This window comes from Puma concolor, chromosome F2 (genome assembly GCF_028749965.1).
Source record: "Puma concolor isolate L17-30 chromosome F2, mPumCon1.1.hap2, whole genome shotgun sequence".
Lineage (NCBI taxonomy): Eukaryota > Metazoa > Chordata > Mammalia > Carnivora > Felidae > Puma > Puma concolor.
In genome coordinates, this window is record NC_141684.1 from 43,893,059 (window position 1) to 43,910,089 (window position 17,031).

Here is a 17,031-nt window from a genome sequence, read left to right on the forward strand (position 1 = left end):
AAAACAGCACACCTATATCCCTTGGATAAATGTCTAATAGTGCAATTGCTGGGTCGTAGGGTAGTTCTAGTTTTAGTTTTTGAGGAACGTCCATATTGTTTTCTAGAGTGGCTGCACAAGCTTGCATTCCCATATAAATAGCAGTATTAACAAAAGACCAAATAGAATTTAAGGTAAGCAGAATTAAAGAGGGGGAGGGATATTGCATACTAAGGAAATATAATATAGGAATTGTAGCAGTACAGTTTCTTTATGTACCAGTAAGCATAGTTGAGAAATACTAAAGTGAAACTGATAAATATACAAAAATTTAATAAATCCACAGTCATGGTCAGAAACTTTGATACCTACCTTTAGAAACTTTTGATTTGTTGAATTAATGATATAAAAATAAGTAAAGATATAGAATATTTGTATAACATAATTATCAAACTCAATCCAATAGATATACATAGAATTTTATAGAAGTCTGTATTCAATGGAGGATTTAAACACAAATAGGACACCAAAAGAAAACAACTGACTATGTACTAAACCACAAAATAAATCTCAAAAAAGCTACCAGAAACTGATACCATAGATGAATATATCCATATTCATTGACGCTGCAAGATAATAAGAAATTAACACATAAAATAGCTCTCTTCAAGCTCCCTCCAAATTTACAAACCTATCAATTAAAAAAATTCTTCTAAATAATTCTTTGTTAGGAAAAAAATAAACCTTAAACCATTTTCAAAGGATAAAAGCACTATTTATCAAAATGTATACTTTGTGTCTATGACAGAAATCAGAGGAAGATTTATAAACCTAAATGCATTATTAGAAAACAATAAAAACTAAAAATAAATAAACATATAGAACAAAAATAACATAGACTTTAAAACCAGAAGTCAGTAAAATAAAAAAAAAATGTTAACAAAATAACAAATAAAAAACAAAAAAAAAGATTTCTAAAGTTGATCAACAGAAATCAAAAGTAAGATTTTTGGAGAAATAAATGTAAAAAATTACTGAAAAATATGGCCATGAAAAAAAAAAGGAGAAATACATTGGGAACTCAAGTTGACAAAGTTACCGAATAAAGTTTACAATATTATAAGAGAATGTACAAAATTTTATGCCATAAATTTTTAAGCCTACAAAAAATGTATATGCTTTAGGAATATATGAATTCCCAAGTGTGTTCAAAAGAAATGAGAACAATTGAATTAAACCTTAAACCCTAGACGAGATGGAAGCAATAGCAAGTCTAATAATTTTTGCCCAGATAGTGAGTTCTGGCAAGACTTCCAAAATAAACAATTTCTCATCTTCTGCAAAGATTTCTAGATCAAAGAAAATAAAGTGAAGCCTCATCTGAACTTTCAAGTGATCCAAAGCAGACTGCATGCAATAGAAGAAAGAAGTAACTTAGTGTATTCAATAGTTAACGAAACTGAGCAATGATAGCAAACACCACACACACACACACACACACACACACACACCCTACAATGTGCCATTTATACTTATAAAATAGATTTAAAAAACCATATAAAATATTAACAAGTCAAGTTAAAGAGCATTTTTGAAAAAGGCATGACTAGGTAGTGTTTTTTATAGGATAAAGTATATTCCCAAATTAGAAATCTATTACTGTAATAACAGTAAAATGTTTGTTTATTTCAATGGGTAATGATAGACATTTAATAGAAACGAATATTCATTTATAATAAAAGTATTTAACAAAACAGGTCTAGAATAGAACACCTTTAAATTAACAAAGTGCCAGATATTTAAGTGAACATCATCTCACAATGGGGAAACATTAAAAATATTTCAAATTACAGTTGATACCAAGATGAAGATTCTCTCTATTGTTGCTACTATTCAACATTATGTTAGAGGCCCTAGCTATTGGGATAGTGAAAATAAAGTGGTATATACATTAAAGGAAGAAATAACTGTCATTCATACGGGATGCCAAATTCCAAGGTAGTCTATTATTATTTGCACATGATCCCCAATTCCAAGATAATCAGCAAGCACAATTGGCAACAGCTATGAAATTAAACCAAGTGGAATAGCTTGATATAAGACCAATATACAAAAATCAATGGCTTTCCCACAAACCAGTCGTAAGCAAATTAGAAAATATAGCAGCATATAGTAAATACCATTCATAAAACCACAAAACTATGATATCCCAAAAAACAAACCTCAAGAAAAATGTGTATGACCTGAATAAAGAAAATTATAAAATTTTAGTTAACAAGCTGTAACAAAGACTAGTAATATGTATGTTCAAGAATGAGAACACAATATTAAAAAGGCATTTAAAAATCAGTAATATCAGTGATATATCCACAAAAATACCAGTAAGATTTTCATGGAAAATTTTCACTTGAAAAATGGATTCTAAAATTTATATAAAAGTTGAGAGCTCTATGCCTAGTGACATGATTGAACCTAAATATCCATATTGGTCTCTGGAATTCTTCATGTTTAATTCTTAATGCCGAAAACATCTAAAAACAATTAAAGATGTATATATATATATATATATATATATATATATATATATATATCCCCAAAAGTTAGTAAGATTAAAGCATTTTTCAACCACAAATATAAGAGAAGGTATGGCAAGTCACATTTTCCAAAGGTGAGTATAATTTCTTCCACGCCACAGATCTGCAATGTGACCTCAATATGTTGTGAGAATCCCAAATCTCACAGAGATGCTACGTATAGGTCCTCCTGCCAACAGCCCCAGCTAAGTGCAATGTGGCTTGCAATACATACTGACCCAGGTACCAGACATTTGTGTCGAAGAGCTTAGAGAACATGCCACCTACCAGCCATTTGTGTCCTTCCTTAGCAGCTCAGACTTCCCAGACGAGACCCCAGACATTCTGGAACAGACAAGCACTTCCTGTTGAGTCCAGTCCAAGTTCCTGACCCACAGGATTTTTGATTCTAATAAAATTATTGTTGTTTCGTACCCCTGGATTAGCGGTGGTGTGTTAAGCAGTAACAGTTGATGGGAACAGCTGTATTTCAGCAAGTAGCAAGACTACTGAAACTGTTTTTGTCCTGAAACTGTATGTCAAAGCTGGAAACTTCAGTGGTTCTCACAGACTTTAGGAGTCAGGGCTCACCCAAGGTGGGAAATATGATAGGAAACTCTCAAACGTTGAGTTGAGAACCTCAGTGTAAAAAGGAAGCAAAGTTAAATATACTCATGCCTCTATTCTCAAAGAACTATTTTTGCCCTGTTTCTGAGCAGATAAAGGAAAAAAAAAAATCCCTGAGAGGTTGTATTCTCAAGCTAGACTTACATGGATGTACAGTCAAAAGTTGAGGTCCTTATGCTTCAGGAAAGGTTTAAGTGATTCTACATTCTTACTTAATGTGCCTACAGTGGTGATACAAATCCTCTTTGAAAGACTGCATCTTTCTCCTACAACCATTTTTTAATTTTAATTTTCAAATAATTAATAATTAATTTTCAAATAAATTTGAGCAGTTGGAACTTCTGTTCCCAATTATAATTAAGCAATACAGATCAGAGCTAACTTTCATCTGAAACAAAAATTCAACATCTATCAAAGCATGGTTTCAAACATTGTATATTAGGCAGCACAGGACATTGACTCCTGGGGAAGAAAATTTTGAGGTCAGGGCTCTGAATGCCTCAGCTTACAGTTTGGACAGTTCCTAGGCCACAGTGCAGGGAAAGGAGACCTAAGTGGAGAAGGCTTGTACCTCCCAATCAAGATGATGGAGTTGACTATCTGGTGAGGCCAAAACAGCTACAGTTCATAGGAAGGAATGCCAGACCAGAGAATACTGCAGAGTGAGGGTTCTGCACAGACATAAAAGTTACCTTTTCAAATTTCAGCTGAGTGCTGATCAGTGAGTGTGTGTGAGGAAACAACCTGGGTTTGAGAAAGAACTACTTGGAAGAAGCAGACGGAACAATCTATGGGGCTAACACAGGGTCATTTTTAGTTTATGTTCTACCAGCCAAAGTGGAAATACATCATAATTCAAAGGGCATTGGTTAGAATAAACACAGTGTTTTGGGTCAGTAGTGGGGAAAGATTAATAGACTACAGGCTGTAGTCCTGCCTAACAAAGCATAAAAGTAAAGCCGGAAAGGGATTAAATTGTTTCCAAGTAACAACTGCGTTCCAGTAACAACTGCACTCAAGAATATTTTAGGAACACAAAAATTTCTAGCATCCAACAAGGTAAAGTTCAAAATGTTGGGCATTCAATAAAAAAATTTGCCAGGTGGTCAAAGAAATAAGGAAATACAACTCACAGGATGAAAAAAAAAAATCAGTCAATAGTAATAGACCCAGAAATGACACAAATGATATAATTAGTAGATAAGAATGATAAACCAGTTATTACATTTATCTCCTAAATGTTAAAGAAGGCAGCCAGAAGGAGGAACATGTTAGGGAAAGGAATGAATGATACAGACAAAAATACCAAATTGAACTTCTAGATATAGAAAAAAATTCTGAGGGGTGCCTGGGTGGTTCAGTGGGTTGAACGTCCAACTCTTGATTATAGCTCAGTTCATGATCTCATGGTTGTGAAATTGAGCCCCGCATCAGCCTCCATGCTCAGTGTGGAGCCTGCTTGGGATTCTCTCTTTCCCTATCTCTCTGCCCTTCCCCCCTCAAAATAAATAAATGAACTTAAAAAAAAGAAATTTCTGATATGAAAAATACATTGGATGGGGTTAACAGCAAAAACTATAAATTAACTTGAATATAATGCAATGGAGCAATAGAAACTATCAAAAGTCTATACAGAGAGAAAAATATAGAAAAGTATGAACAGGTCAAATAACCTAATGTGCATGTGTTTGGAGTCCTTGGAGGAAGAGTGAGAGGATAGAAAAAATATTTGAAACAATAATGACTGAAATTTTTCTAAATTTAACAAAAATCATAAACACATAGATCCAAGAAACTAAAAAAAAAAAAACAAAACCAAAACACAAGAAACATGAAGAAATCTACATCATAACATATAATCAAATTGCCTAAAGGTACTGATAAAGAGAAAATCTTAAAAGCAGCTAGCAATAAAAGATCATTATTTATAGAAGAACAAATATAAAATGATAACAGATAGCAGACTTATTGGAAATAATGAAAGGCAGAAGAAAGTGGGATGATATCTTTGAAATACTAAAATAAAAACTGCCAACCTGGACTTCTATACCCAGAAATAATATCTTAACAAATGAAGATAAAATAAAGGCTTATTCAGTCATACAAAGAATTTATCACTACAGACATCATAAGAAATGTTCAAGGAAGTTCTTAAAGCAGAAAAAAATAATACTCAATGGAAACATGAATCTACATAAAGGAGCAAACAACACTACAAATTATAAATATGTAGGTAAATAAAAAAAGCTTTTTTATATTTTAAAAACATTTCTAAAGGAAAATTGTTAAAAGAAAATTAATAACATAGTGTCAAGATCATAACATATGTGGAAATAAAGTGCATGACAATAAAAAAAGGCCTGAGAAATGGAAATATATTGTTTTAAGTTTCTTTTACTATATGTAAAATAATATAATTTCCTACCAGCAGAAATTGAAGAAAGCATGACAGTAGGCCACCTGGGGCACTACGTGTAATATGACCACATATCCTGGGTCAGTTACTGATATGCAGAAATACTTAAATTATACAATTCATATGTCGTAGCTCAAGCATGCATATGCATTTTGTTCTTGCTAAAACAGTAGTAACAAGGCACAAAACTAACTCAACTGTTCTTACTTCAGTTCTTTAAATGTGTATATTCTACCAATGCTCTACTAGTATTGCCAGCGACTTCCATAACACACTTACCTTGTACTTTGAGTTATGCTCAACTTCCACACATCATAGGTTCATCAGAAGTCTGTGCTCATAGGGCATCCTGAACTCCACATGCAAGTGGGACTTCAAGGAATGGTGGTGAACATGCATATTGTGTGTATCTCCTCTGCTCATGCACATCCTCCATTATCCAATTATACATCCTTTACAAAAGACAAGTTCAAAGATAAAATTGTTAACAATTTCATGATGTCAACAGCAGAGCATTAACCAGACACAGGACCCTTCTGAGCTTGGGGTCCTGTGGGCCTACACATTTCTCATGCTGGTCTTGAGTGATACATTCTGGAGCTCAGTAAAAAATAGGTGGAAGTATTGGCTTTTGCAAAGGGTTCAGCACTGCTTGGCTACACTTGGTGGGATTGTCCTTATCCATTCTCTTAGTTCACTTCCCTGTCTCTTTGGCCTAGGTACAGAAGATAGTGTTGTCACCCTGCTGGCTGGGGTCATATCATGTGGCATGATGCCAAAGGATGAAGAAAGTTTCTGGTTCCCAATGACTGAAGCCCTGTGTATGGCTAGATGTTTACCTGGGCCAATAGCCAGGGCTTCCACTGCACTTGGTAGGATGGTGAGAAAGCCTCTGGGGTTAATTTCAACATTGAAAATTTTCTAATTCATTATACCAATAGGGAAAGTTGAAAATCATTATGATCATTTCTAAATATGCAGAAATACATTCGATAAAGCCAATATCCACTTATGATTTTTAAAAAATTTGTTTTTTTAAAAATGTTTATTTTGAGAGAGAGAGAGTGTGAGCCAGGGTGGGGGGGGGTGTAGAGAGAGAGGGAGGGAGAAAATCTCAACCAGGCTCCACACTCAGCACAGAGCCTGATGGGGGGCTCAATATCACGACTGTGAGATCATGACCTGAGCTGATATCGAATCGACACTTAACCAATTGAGCCACCCAGGTGCCCCTAAAAAAAAAAATATTTGAAAGACAGATGCAAAAGGGAACTTCCTTAACCTAGTAGAGAATATCATAAAAAAATTCACAGCTACCAAATATTTAGGAAAGAATGTTTAAAGCTTTCCCTTTGAGAATACAGAAAAGATAAGGATGCCTACCATCATCACTTCTATTCAATATTGTAGCATGAAAAAGACATAATAATATTGAGAAGAAAACACAGTCATTTACAAATGACATGATTGTGTAAAAGATAAAATGATGCATATAATTTAAAAAGAAGTTTAGCAGAACTGTAAGACACAAAATTCAAATATCAATGTGGATATCTACCTCATGCCATGACAGAAGAGCTAGTGCCAGACCAGCCGTTCTACTATAACAACTGGACAAAACATACGAAGCAATATTTTTCAGGCATTGGGCAAGAGTCAGCACATGACCACAATTCCTTAAAGAAGGGAAACACTTGACATGAGCCCCATGTTCATTGCAGCTCTGTCTGAAGCCAATTTCCCCATCACAGCATAAAGAGCTGAAGCACAAGCAAAGCACATCAGTTTCACTGATTTGCAGAGGCAGATTTCCGTGTTTGGTTTGTCAAAACAGCTGGAATCTGTAGGGCCGGATACTGGAGAGAAGAAAGATCACATTAGGAAGGATCCAAAAATCTGTTTGGAGGTTTCCTCCAAGTCCTTGGCCAACAAATAGACTGGGTATATGCAATGAAAGACTTCGCAAGGCTTACCAAAGACCAGTGCTATGAGACTGGGGGAAGACTAAAGATATTAGAGATTTATCAGAGCTGAGAGATAAAATGCCAGCCCATGTAGACTGAAAAAACCTCAGAAATACTTCAGGAATAAAACTGAGACAGCAGAAAGACCACACCTTAAGCGAAGGGACCATTTCCTAAAGAAAGAACTACTCTGGACCTATACAGAGCTTAAAACCAAGCCTGGACAAGAACAGGAGGGGAAACAGAATTTGAAATTTGAAGAGAGCCAATACAGGGGTCTTGAGAAGCATCTTGGAATTTCCTTTAATCCACCTTCACAGAGTATAAAACCAAGCCTTGACAAATCCAAGTGGTTAGATATAACTGAACTTGCTACTAATAAAAAACAGACAAAAGAAGACAAACAAACAAACAAAAAACACTTGTCAGAGGAATTTAACATACTACAGGGCCCCTACAGTGTATCATCCACAATGTTTAGTATACAATAAAAAGTTACCAGATATACAAAGAAACAGGAAAATATGACCAACAGCAAAGAAAACAGCGGTGAAGAGAACTGATCTTGGGAAGGCCTAGATGTTTTAATTACTAGGTAAAATGTTGAAAGCAACTATTATAAACATGTTCAAGGCCTTAAAGGGAAATATGACCTTAATGAGTGAAGAATTAAGGAATCTCGGCAGACAGAACCATAACAAACATAAATAGAAATACAGAAAACATTTAAATGGGAATTCTAAAAATTCTACAGTAACTGAATTAAAAAAGTACTGAATAAGCTTAAGGACAGATTAAAGACAGCAGAAGTGGGCATCCAATCTGAAGAACAGAGTAAAGGCTTAAACATTAACAGAACCCCAGTGATCAGTGTGATACATTATCATTCATGCAAATGGCATTAAAGAACGAAGAGATGGCAATTACACTTACATGGCAAGAATTGCATAATGTACATAAGTGTCAAATCGCTATGTTATACACCTGAGGCTAATATAAGATTGTATATCAACTATACTTCAATAAAAGATAAAAATAAGAATGAAAGAATTACAATAGGCCAGAAAAGTTATTTGAAAAATTATAGCTGAAAACGTCCCAAATAATTTAAAGCCTTGGCTTATATATCTAAGCTCAGCAAAATCAAAGTAAGATAAATACAAAGAGGAGTACATGTACCCCCTAGACACATGATAGTCACAAGACTGAAAACCAAAGAGAGCATCTTGAAAGCAGTCGGAGATGGGAACAAAAAGATAGATTGCAAACAGGAGTAAGAAAAATAATGGCTAACCTCACATAAGAAACATGATGGCAAGAAGACAATTGACTGACTTATTTAAAGAGCTCAAAGAAAAATTACTTTCAACTTCAAATTCTAAGTAACTTGCAAAAAGAAGAGAGGAGACAGACATTTTCAGACAAATAAAATCTGAGAGAAAATATTACCAATGCACCTAGACCAATAAAAAATATGAATTCTTTTTTAAAAATATGATTTATTGTCAAATTGGCTAACATACAGTATGTAAAGTGTGCTCTTGGTTTTTGGGGTAGTTTCCCATGGTTCATCACTTAAATACAACACCCAGTGCTCATCGCAACAAGTGCTAATTCTTAACACCATTTATTGAAGAAACTTCTTTCCCCACTGCATATTCTTGGCTCCTTTGTTGTAAATTAATTGACCATATATGCATGGGTTAATTTCTGGGATCTCTATGCTGTTCCTTTGATCTGTGTCTGTATTTATGCCAATGCCATATTGTTTTAATTACTAGAGTTGTGTAATATAGTTTGAGTTCTGGGAGGGTGAGGCCTCCAGGTTTGTTTTTCTTTCTCAAGAGTGCTTTGGTTAAATGTGAATTGGTAGAGCCATTACAGAAAACAGTATGAAAAGTTCCTCAAAAACTTAAAAATAGAACTACCATATGATCCCCCAATTCCACTCTTGGGTATTTACCTGAAGAAAATGAAAACATTAACTCAAAAAGATATGTACCTGTATGTTCATTGCAGCATTATTTACAATAGCCAAGATATAGAAACAACCATGTCCATCAATGAATGGATAAGGAAATTGTGGTACATGTGTGTGCATATCTATATCTATATCTATATCTATATCTATATCTATATCTATATCTATATCTATATCTGTATCTATATATTTATATCCATCTATGTCTATGTCTATAACTATAACAACTATAACTATAACTATATACAATGGAATATTACTCAGACATAAAAAATGAAATCTTGCCATTTGTGACAAGATGGATGGACTCAAGGGCATTATGCTTAGTGAAATAAGTCAGAGAAAAACAAAAACCACACGATCAATCCTGTATATGAAACCTAAAAAGAAACAAAACAAATAACTCCCCATCTCAAAAAAAAACCAAATAAGCCCCCCCCCACACGCACACACACACAAACATACACACACACACACACACATATAGACAGAGAGAGAGAGGGAGAGAGAGAGAGAGAGAGAGAGAGAGAGAGAGAGAGAGAGAGAACAGATTAGTGGTTGCCAGAGGTGGTTCAGGGGATGGGAAAAAATACACTTGAACTGCATTTTTTGTTCCAGCATCTGTATCTATCTATATCTATACCTATATCTATATCTAAATCTCAAATTCATTATTTTATTTACTCATTATAATTTTTGAAGATCTATCTAGGAGGTTGTAGTGAGCTAAGCATTATATGCTATTGAAGAGGAATGAATCTTACAGTATTGGGTTAGGGAAGATGGATAATAATTAAAAAATAAAAGTACACAATAAGTTTTAATGGCTTTTTAAAGTAATTGTTAAAAGTTTAATCTCTCTAACCTCAATCTCCTTATTTCTGAAGATAACACGGGAGAGTAAATGTAACTTCAGATGAATGTTGCAAAAAATTATTGAAATGTGTAGTTATATTTTATTGAGTTCAAAGAAAATGTTCAAAAGTCAAATTGTATATATGTATGTGTTTATTTGTATCCATTTTTATTTGAAAGAAGTATACTCATATATATATGTACACAAAAATAGAATCATTTATAATTTCATATTTTGTGTAAAAGGAAACTTGAAAGTTGGAAAGGATAAAAAAAATACTAGTTCCGTAATATAAAGAAAATTAAAATTGTCAGAGATGTACAAAAGAACAAAAAGTGCCAGAAATGGTAATTATGTGAGTAAATCTAAAAGACAATTCTCTTTGTTTTCTTTAAAAAAGCTAATCTAATCATTTAGATCAAAAGCAAATACATTTTACATTGAAGTTTTATAATGCATTTAAAACAAACATATACAGCAACAATAATACAAATGATGGAGTGGGGACAGATACGTGGAATTACACTGTCATAAGGTTCTGACATTTGTGAAGTGTGATGTATGAATGGGAAGCGGAATGTAACATGTGTGAGATGTGAAGCTGAAGTCCAGCTCTGGGATGTTGGTAGTGGAGGTAAAAACTGGGGGAGTGTGAAAGGAGGGCATACAGGGATCGCTCTTAAATACACAATTTTACAAGTACATAACATTGATGAATCTCAGCAATAATTTAAGGATACATATTATTAATTCTAGAACACTACATCCAACAATTGCAGAATACACATTCTTCTCAAGTACACTGAGAGCAATCGTTCAGATAAACTGTATGCTGGGCTATAAAATAAGTTTCAATAACTTTCAGAAGTTTGAAATCTTACAGTGTATATTCTCGAACAACAATGGAGTTAAATTAAAAGGCCATGACAGGGGCGCCTGGGTGGCGCAGTCGGTTAAGCGTCCGACTTCAGCCAGGTCACGATCTCGCGGTCCGTGAGTTCGAGCCCCGCGTCGGGCTCTGGGCTGATGGCTCAGAGCCTGGAGGCTGTTTCCGATTCTGTGTCTCCCTCTCTCTCTGCCCCTCCCCCGTTCATGCTCTGTCTCTCTCTGTCCCAAAAAAAAAAAAAAAAAAAAAAAAAGGCCATGACAAAAAGACATTTAGAAAACTCCCAAATACTTGGACTCTAAACAAGAGAATTCTAAATAAATAACCCAATGATAAAAGAACTCACAGAAAGAAAAATTTTAAATATTTTCAAAAGAATCCTAATTAAAAGACATCAAAATTTATGGGACATCACTAAAGCAGTCCTTAGAAGTAATTTTCTAGCTTTAAACGCCAATAATTTTAAAGGATAACAATTTAAATCAATTATTTTACTTTCTACTTAATGATATAGAAAAATAAGAAAATTAAGTAAGCAGAAAAAAGGAAATAATAAAGAAAAGCAGAAATCAATGAAATAGAAAACAAATATGACAAAGTTAACAAAGCCAAAATTTGGTTTTCTGAAAAGATCAATACATTTGAATCTTACAAACACATTTTCTGTTAGGAGGGAAAAATAGTATAACACCTTGGGAAAAATTTGTTATTATACTTACTTATTTATATATATATATAGAGAGAGAGCACACACGAGTTGGGATGAGGGCAGAGGGAGAGAGAGAGAATCTTATGCAGGTTCTATGTTCAGCACAGAGCCCTACACAGGGCTTGATCCCATGACCCTGGGATCATTCCTGAGCCGAAATCAAAACTCAGACACTCGACGAACTGAGCCACCCAGGCACCCCTGGTATTATACTTTCATTTACAATGTGCACACGCTCTACAAATTGTGATTCTACTCCTAGTTACAAATCAAAGAGAAACTCTTGTAAATCTGCAGTAGCAATGTTAACAACTGCCCTGTTTATCATAGAACAAACCCGGAAATAGCTCCAAAGCCCTGGAGTAGAAGAATAGATACATGAGTTGTGACATATCCATGCACTAGAATATTATAAAGAATTAAATCAATCACAACTATACAGAACACTAAATTTAATCAAAATTTTCTTGAGTGCCCATTAGGTGCCGGGCACTGATCTCAGCACTTGGGGTACATCAGTTAATAAAACTGATGGGATCTCTACCCCTCAAGCAACTTACATTCTTGAGGTAGAGAAAGATAAGTAATGCACATAATAAATAGGCAAATTATATATAAAGAACACTAAAAAGTGATGAATGATTATAAATGAACAAGTGAAGCATCGGTAAGTAGGCTCTGAAATACCTGAGTTGGAGAAACTGGGGGTTAAGATACACGGGGGGAACATAGGACGATGGCTTTTCTCAGTGTGATGCTAAATGAATATAACATTGATGAGCCTTAGCAATAATAAATGACAAAAACACATCCAGATGCTGTCTCAATTCTCCCCTGCTGCAGTGGAAACTACGAAAATCGAAAATCAGCAGTTGCTCTTTTCTCCTGATGTGAGGGATTCAGAGGCCTTGTTTTGAGAGGTAAGGGGCACAAAATCAAAGCCGTTTTGATTAATGAGTCACCACTTGAATATAAAGGGGCTATCTACTGGAAAAGCCATTATTATTATGGGTACCCCTAAGAAGGGGGAAAATGCTATCAGTGAATTATCTGTAAATTGCATCCTGATTTCAGAATATTTAGTCATTGTCATATTGGATTAAACTTCCAATGACCTGAAAAAAAAAAAGTAAATGTGAACGTTTTCAACTGGCTACAAGATATATACCTTTCACCTATATGTCTTTTGCCAGGTAAATAGCTGACAGCTATACATTTGAAATTATATCCTCAAAATATTTGTAATATGTGATCCATCACATGAAATAATTTTCCATATATTTATATATAGAGATATATTTCTATAGATATATTTCTATATATATTTCCTATATCATCTGAAGAACATTTTTGAGATAAATAATTTTATTCCAGATTTCAGTGACAATCTTGCATCCCATTACTCAAAAAGCAAACATTGAGATATGTATTTAATAATGTATGTCAGTTAGCTTTAAGGAAAAGTTCATTCTAAAAATGTGCTGCTATGTAACTATAATTTCAAATATTGCACAAATTAATAAAAATACTTTATGGTTTATTAATTTTCTGAGTTTTGTAAACAAAGTTTTTCTTCAGAAAAAGCATATCCATTTTCTAGGTTGTATTAAGTGGTTTCAATATATTTCTATGGGCTAAAACCAAGATTTTCAAACATAGACTGGAGGTTACACACAGGGATTTCTTAAATGAACTCACATGAAAAATCATTTCTATATATGTTTTAAAAAAATTCACCTTAAATGCCTCCCTAATGTTCTAGGATGACTAAACAGAAATGGTAATATGCATGTTTGACCTATTAACCAACCAACTGCAGCTACTGAGAGAGCTAATTTGGATATTTCAACCTTTAAAATTTAAGGTAAATAAGTACTAAGTAAGTTTTAATAATTTGACATTTTAATATTTTATTTTAATATATTCAATGAATTTCATATGTTTTGACAGAATCATAATTTCTACAAATGATCTCTACAAATGGATTCTCCCAAATTTCAAGCTACATACATAATCATCTAGACCAAAGATGTTAGCACGTATAATTATTGGTTTCTAATTTATATTTCAACTTACTACAAATTTAAATATAGCATGTGTGTCATTACATGGTAAAGAAATAAGCATGTGCATAACATACATCTGGATGTTTTAATTTTACATTAAGCCATTTACTTCTTGTTCAATGTCCCTAAGACATTCTTTATTTCATATCTGGTTAGTTTGTACTTCCTAATTTCTTCTAATGTTCATTACTGCCTACAGTGGAGTTTCAAATTATATACGTTCCAAGTATTAGAGCAGAAATGTGAGTTAAAAAGTAAATAATTGAGGCATGGATAACATGAGACTCTCCTACTCCAAAAGTGAAGTTAATTGGAAACATTATTTTTTGGAGGTTAAGTATTTGGATAGACACTTGCAAGACTACTTTGCAATAGTTATATTCATACAGGGTAAGTTGGCTAGTATTCATTTTATAGAATATGCTTGCAGAACAACTTGCCAGGATAAGCTATCTTGTAAGATTATGTTCCAGATAGAAATTCGGTGGTAGAGACTCATTATTCATTGTTCTAACCTTATTTCCTCACTGCAGATAGAGTTTTGATGTATTCCTATGTATATGTGGCACAGTATTTTCTATTGGATGTTTAACTAGATACCAAGGTGTAGAGTTCCAGAAATTTGAATGTATGTTTCAAACATCTGGAGCTATACATATGGGCAATATACAGCTGTGTTTATTTCAATGATTACACATTTACATGCATACAATACATTTATTTAAATGTATAATCTCTTATATATGTGAGAATAGTCAAACAAATGCATTTGCTGTACTTATTTGAATACGCAATTGAAAACGAATTCAAATAAATAATTCACCACTTTTATTTAAATCTTACAGTATTTATTTATGTAACATACTTATTAATATACAATCATAGCTCTTTCTTTTTAATCTAAAACTAAATATTTTTAAAAGATTAAAGAAACATAATGGTGATCATGAGTCATAGAAATCAAGAAATTTTGTAGAGAAGTATTCATAGTGAGGTTTCAGAAGAATTTGAAAATTCAGCAGGACACAAGAATAAAATCATTTGCAATTGGAATGTTTCTTTCATTCCAACAATTTTATCATAGTGGACATTTTAATTGAATTTCAAAGTACTTGTCCAGAAGTATTGTTTTGTTTTGTTTTTCCTTTATTATTACTACTGTATTGACAAGATAAACACTTCTGGGTATTGGTTTAATACAGAAGGAAAAAGGGTTACACTATTTTAAAGCCACACACATACAAATCTGGTTAAGAGTATTAAGATAATCTCATTTAACTCTACCTTTATTTCGGGGAGAGGAACTGGAGACCAGCAAATGATTTAGGAGAAAAGAAAAGAAAATTACATTTTGGATTCAATTTCTGGCCCTGATATCCTAGGAGATTTCCGAGACCTTCTAGTTAGTCTATTTATACTTGTCTCAGTCCTTCTGTTTTCTGTACGCTATTTACTTTCTCAAGGTTTTGTTTTTTTTTTTTTAGCTATGATAGGCTGGCCTACAGGAAAATGACTTACACTAAACCAAGAGAAAACTTAAATTGAAAATCGCACAGGTTTTTGAAAGAATTTTAAATTCAACGTACCACAATATAAAAAGTAATGACTGCAGGCACTTCTTCATTTGTTGAATGACTGGACAAATGTAACCTATCTGAGCCTTTTTCATTGTTCACAGGCCTTGGATAATAACATTGGGTGTTGAGAGAATTTCAGGATTAAAAGGTATAAATCATTCAATTGTCGAGTGCTTTCCAAATAATAACTTCGTATTTCATTCCCATTTGGTAGACGTGAAAACTGAGTACCTGGACATACCTCCAAAGCTTTGTTGTTGGTCATGTTTCAGGAATCACCTTTCCTAAACTGATTCATCTCCTGTGAAAAGCTTGAATCTGCAAACAATGTTGTTTTCAGAGACAGTCCACGCTTCCCCCGTGGGATGCTCCCCGGAGATTGGGGATGGGAGTGTGTGTGCGTGTTTAGCTGGGAAGGGTTCAGTAATGGAAAGAACACAATTTCGTCTTTCATAGTTATAAAACAAGTCATAGTCCTTATTTTTAATTTCTATGGTCATTTTGTGAGTCAGGTATTAGAGCTTGAGACTCGCGTCAAAACGAAGGAAAGGCCGAGGGGCCTACGCCTCGGCGACCAGGACCCGCGCAGAGGAGGGAGAGAGATTGACCAATCGGAGCGCAGGCTGGGGACGGGTCCTGTCCCTCTCCGCCAAGCCCCGCCTCTTTCCGTACAGCCCCTTGGGAGTAGGGCGTGTGCAGCCTACTCGTCCCGCCCCTGCCTCTGAGTGACAGGACCGTGGACAGCAACATTTCCAGCAGGACACGAAGTTTGTCGGCCCTTGCCTTGGCTGAGCTAAGGTGTGTGTGTCCGGCGAGGGCGAGGGGGCTGGGGCGGCCCTGCCAGGGAGGCTCGGGGTCCGGGACTGAAAGCGGGCGCACGTCCTTAGCGAGTCCCCAGAGCGTTTAGGAGATGGTCGTTCCTCCCTGAGAGCGGCGCTTGGGCTGGCTGGGCGTAGGGAGGCTCTGGAAGACCGGGAACCCGAAGCTAGGGAAACCCAGTAGGTACGGTAATCACTTAAGGACCCCTTCCGGCGTGCAGGGCGCTCGCGGTGGGGGTGGGGACGGCGAGCGCGGAGTTGGGGCGGTGGGTGGGCGTGGCCGCCTCTGTTGCTAAGGAACGAGAGGTTCCCGCCCTGCCAGCGTGTCTGGCGCCGGCGCAGGGCCCTGGAAATTTTAGCTCCACCCACCTCCCGAGGCCTCTTTCTCGGTTGGGGATTGGCTCTCTTGTGCTGTCAGTTAATTCGTGTCCTGTTATTTTACAGTCCAGCACTCGGGGTCTCGTAGTTCTTGTTCTGGCTTTTCTCTGGTATTACTCCACTCCGTACTTTTACCAGCCTTCCCCTTCTTAATAAATATCTGCAGACCAAAACATTTGCAGAGAAGAGCTTCAGGCTGCG

General features: G+C 35.1%; 1 protein-coding gene and 1 long non-coding RNA gene across 11 annotated transcripts in view; one reads left to right on the plus strand and one right to left on the minus strand.

Annotated features, from left to right (window-relative positions):
- Nucleotides 1-2,674: 2,674 nt before the first annotated feature.
- Nucleotides 2,675-16,318, minus strand: LOC147571993 (uncharacterized). The gene is made up of 3 exons (XR_015246812.1): nt 15,876-16,318; nt 5,875-6,047; nt 2,675-2,897 (listed from the first exon to the last, which is right to left on the minus strand). It is a non-coding gene; the product is annotated as an uncharacterized LOC147571993 (long non-coding RNA).
- The window catches only part of TRIQK (triple QxxK/R motif containing), a 280,870-nt gene continuing 280,123 nt past the window's right edge, over nt 16,285-17,031 (plus strand). For 8 of the 10 annotated variants that reach the window (XM_086695585.1, XM_086695587.1, XM_086695582.1 and 5 more), the window contains exon 1: nt 16,285-16,432. The gene's annotated coding sequence lies outside the window, so the exon portion shown is untranslated. The remainder of the gene's footprint in view (nt 16,433-17,031) is intronic. The other 2 variants (XM_086695583.1, XM_086695590.1) reach the window with 1 other exon arrangement.